Source organism: Triticum urartu, chromosome 4A (genome assembly GCF_056163025.1).
Source record: "Triticum urartu cultivar PI428250 chromosome 4A, HENAU_Tu73, whole genome shotgun sequence".
Classification (NCBI taxonomy): domain Eukaryota; kingdom Viridiplantae; phylum Streptophyta; class Magnoliopsida; order Poales; family Poaceae; genus Triticum; species Triticum urartu.
Genome location: NC_141876.1, coordinates 340160035 through 340164832, shown reverse-complemented (window position 1 = coordinate 340164832; position 4798 = coordinate 340160035). Strand labels below are relative to the sequence as shown.

General features: G+C 44.7%; 1 long non-coding RNA gene across 1 annotated transcript; it reads left to right on the top strand.

The window, feature by feature from the left end:
* The first annotated feature begins 1693 nt into the window (after positions 1-1693).
* Positions 1694-3961, top strand: LOC147975783 (uncharacterized). Its single transcript, XR_015602075.1, has 3 exons — positions 1694-2119; positions 2198-2307; positions 3662-3961. It is a non-coding gene; the product is annotated as an uncharacterized LOC147975783 (long non-coding RNA).
* The last annotated feature ends 837 nt before the right edge of the window (positions 3962-4798 follow it).

Here is a 4798-nt window from a genome sequence, read left to right as displayed (position 1 = left end):
AACCGATGCATATAGTGTCATATCCGAGACGCCGAACAGTTATTGGACTTGAACATAGGCTCAATTGTAAACCTGAGCCCCTGGTTGAAAGCTGGACTCATCTATATATTTCATATGGTTTGTATATATTTCTACGAGTCAAGGATGAAAAAACAACACATAAATTTGTGCAAGGATTGAAAAAGAGGTTTGTTTCTTCATTCCTAAGGCTTAACCACGCATGCCGAGCTATTATATAAGAAAAAACCTTAAAGGATACAGAGAGTATGTAGAAAGAGGAAAAAAGGAGTGTGATACAGGGCTTTAAAAAGCGGGAGCTTTGTCCCGTGTATTCCCTGCCGCACGTGTGTGCCTCTATGTTGTTGACTAGCTATCCCTTGTCTAATCTAAGGTTGGTGAATACTGCCGGCTACTACGCATAAGCTATACTGGATGCATTCGAGACGCGGGGCCCCTGATGAGGCTATAACTGTAGTGTGACAGCTTGACACTGCCAAGATATACTTCCTGGTGGGCCTTTATGGTGCCAAAGAGATCACCAGGCTTCGGGTGTGTACAAATGATTCGAGATAACACACCTCTTTTTATAAAGTTATGCTCCCCAATCTCCCATGGAATTTTAAGTGCGAAATTATGTACTCTAGGTACATAACCTATTATCAAACGAGAGGATCTGGGGAGCATGTGTCCCTATTTAGGATTCGCACGAGTTTGGCTAGGGGCCAAAGTGATAGTGCGGACGAGCTTTGAGGAGCCTGGTAGGTCCTGCCAAGTTGTACGATGGGTCGCTTCTTCGGCCACCTAGGAGTCGGCTATGAATGTCGTTGTCTGCTCCTCTGTACAAAGGGAGCGCTTTGTGTTACCATTAATGGTGATGACATCATGGGGACCCAGCATCTTGAGCTTTAGGTAAGCGTAGTGCGGCACCGGTTGAAGCGGGCAAACGCAGTACGACCAAACAACGCATTGTAACCACTACGGAAGGGGACTATACCAAAAATTAAGTCCTTGCTTCGAAAGTAATCAGGTGAGCCGAAAACAACTTCCAGTGTTATGGTGCCAGTGCATTGGGCTTCCGTGCCGGGTATAACACCCTTGAAAGTGGTGTTACTGGGTTAGTTTCGTGATGAATCAATGCCCATTTTTCTGACCGTACCAGCATAGATCTGGTTCAGACTGCCTCCACTATCCATAAGGACGTGGGTTAAGTGGAACCCATCAACAATGGGGTCTAGGACCAAGGCAGCTGACTCGCCATGACAGATATTGGTCGGGTGGTCCTTTTTATCGAAAGTGATCGGGCAAGCTGACCACGGGGTGTATTTTGGGCTATAGGCTCTAGGGGGCACTACTAGGGAAAAGCTTATACACAGACGCTTACTAGCAGCGCGGGTTTATACCCCTCGCTACTGCTACTTACTAGTAGCGAGGGTTAAAAACCCTTAATACTACTAAGTTGATAGTAGTAGCGCTGGTTTTTAACCCTCGCTACTACTAAGCGGTCTCTACCGTGTCTCCCCGGGACATGCCATTGTAGTAGCGAGGGGTATAAACCCACGCTATTACTAACTGAATAGCTATAGCTCAGGTAAGATACCCACGCTACTACTGAGGGTATCCCTCCCTTGACGCACCACTCCCACCCCGATCCTAAAGAAAAAATTCCACTCCCACCCCACCAAACTCTCTCTCTCTCTCCAACCTCACCCGCCGCTCCTTCTTCCTCCTCTCGCGATCCCCTCCAACCCAGCCGCCACCGCCGACCTCCCCCAATCCCGGCCGCCACTCCACCACCGGCGACCCCTTCCTGGCCGCAGATCCACTCGCGGAGCAGCTCACCCCGCGGTCAGATCTGACCGCCCTCCCTCCCTACCTCCTCGCTGGAAACCCTAGCCGTCCGTCCATGGCGACCCACCGTAGCACTCCAAGACCTCCTCCACTGTGGTATGGTATGGTATGAATCCCTCCTCCTCCTCCTCTTCTTCTCCATCAATCTCCCTTTCTCTCTCTCCCACGTCTCAGTCTATGTCTCTGCATCTTTAGGTAGGAGGAACGGCGACCAGCGACGGCATGAAGCCCGGCCATGGCGACCCTCCAAGACCTCGACGACGGTGCTATGGCGAATCCCTCCTCCCCTTCTCTTCTACTTCACCGTCTCTCTCTGACCCCCATCTCTCCTCTCGTCTCTTCTTTGTAGGTGACTGAGGTAGGATGAATAGCGCCAAGGAACAGGATGATGCTGACGCTAAAGGAAGCTCGGGCATAGGAGAGCAGCCTCCTTCTCCGCCATCTCTCTGTCTTGCTCGGGTCTGGTTCTAGCCTGATTTAAAAAAATGTTTTTTGCTTTCTCCCTTTCTGATTCAGACATGAGCACGAGCAGATTCACTAGTTGGAGCTATATAGGTGGTTGCTATGTTAATCAAATCATTAGGCGTTCCCCATCCATACCATACAATTGATTGGTTTACTGCTTGCTTGGTTGTCAAGTGAGGTGTTTGTTTACTCTGCTTGATTGATTCCATTGGAGGAGGGAGTAATTTTCCTAGCTTAGCTGAACTCTACATACCAGGCTAGTTCAACTTTGGTTCCAATTCTTCATCAAATTTTCTCCTGTATATATATAATGCGTGTGTACTGGGCTAGAAAGTTAGAATGGTTTATGATTAGATAAAAGAAAAGCAGATCTGTTTGATGCTTCTGTACTGGGCATTGCCTTTTACACATATGAAGTACTTCCATTAGTCTCGATATATTTTAGATCACTACGGGATTTATCTCATAGAACTTGCATTTTTAGTCGTGTATAAAAAAGTGGTCCTATTGCTAATTTAGAAAGGTAGAACATGCATGGGCAAGGACATTGTGAGGTATGTTCTCGCAAAAGGCAGTTGTGCAAGCCTGCAAGGGCATGAAAACCATACAGGCTTGATGTTTGTGTAGTCAATTGTGTGACATTAATGATAAACCATAAACTTGTCATCTACTCCCTCCGGCCCAAACTGTAAGATCATTTTTGACACTATGATATTGTCAAAGATGATCTTATAGTTGTGGACGGAGGGAGTAGGTGACAGTAGTGTGCCACAATCCCACAAATATGTTAGCCATCTTAGTTTGGCACCTGAATCAGTGATGCAAATAAGTGAACACATTGTAGAGTTTAACTCCTGACTCTAGTTATGCAATCATTCATGAGTGCTACAATACCTTGTAGCTAGAAATTGGTGTTTGTGTCATATCTAACTAATATATTGGGTTTGAGCTTTTTGTCTCTTGAAAATAAGAGGTAGGCTGACTATATCAGAGAAACTGTTATCACTTATACAGATGTTGTCGACCTCGTTTTTGTGTTAATGGTAATTTCTGCTTTCTATATGCTTCTCCATGCTTCTATGCTGACATTTTATTGCTTCTTCACACCAATGACAATGTTCTATCACACTATTGCTTTTATCTCAGATATTAGTGTATCTCTTTGCGTTTGGCTGACATTTAAGGATCATTATTAGGGTCACATTTGTTTTGGCTCTACTGATTTGTAATGTCAACATGAGAATGGGTTTAAGATAGTATCATTGCCCATTTGCTTCACTGTTCAGTTTGTAGTATCTGAATATATGTCTGCTAAAATTTAATTTAGTTTGTTCTTTGCTCTTTACAGAAATCTTGGATTCATAAATGGGAGAAGCACATAAGGGAGAAGAAGATTATTGCAAGGATGGAGAGGGAGCAAATCATTTGGAGGGATAGAATGCCACTGTTTGGTGTTTTTATGCATTTTTGTTTGCTTTCAACTGTGTTTGCACGAGCTGGGAATAAGTGACTAGGCAATAAGTGTAGATGTATGGATATGCTCTAATGCTCCTGGTTTACTATAAATCTTCGATTTGGAATGATGTGGAATGCTGCTGGTTTATTACAAATCTGGGCTTGTTTTAGTTGCTAGAATTGTATGCATAAATTGGAATTAATGGATTTTATTTTTTTAATTCATAATTAGTTAGTAGTAGCGTGGGGGTGAAATGGAGCGCTACTAGTATTCAGAATACTAGTAGCGTGTGGTACTGTAGATGGGCCACTACTATTTCGTTAGTAGTAGCGCGGTTGACATCCGTGCTACTAGTAAATTGTTAGTAGTAGCCGCCGCCAAGCCCTAATCTCTCTCGGGAGGGCTGATCTAGAGTCCGTTCGGGGCTCCGGAGAGGGGGATTCGTCGCCATCGTCATCATCAACCATCCTCCATCACCAATTTCATGACGCTCACCGCCGTGCGTGAGTAATTGCATCGTAGGCTTGCTGGATGGTGATGGGTTGGATGAGATTTATCATGTAATCGAGTTAGTTTTGTTAGGGTTTGATCCCTAGTATCCACTATGTTCTGAGATTGATGCTGCTATGACTTTGCTATGCTTAATGCTTGTCACTAGGGCCCGAGTGCCATGATTTCAGATCTGAACCTATTATGTTTTCATGAATATATGTGAGTTCTAGATCCTATCTTGCAAGTCTATAGTCACCTACTATGTGTTATGATCCGGCAACCCCGAAGTGACAATAATCGGGACCACTCCCGGTGATGACCATAGTTTGAGGAGTTCATGTATTCACTATGTGTTAATGCTTTGTTCCGGTTCTCTATTAAAAGGAGGCCTTAATATCCCTTAGTTTCCAATAGGACCCCGCTGCCACGGGAGGGTAGGACAAAAGAAGTCATGCAAGTTCTTTTCCATAAGCACGTATGACTATTTACGGAATACATGCCTACATTATATTGATGAACTGGAGCTAGTTCTGTGTC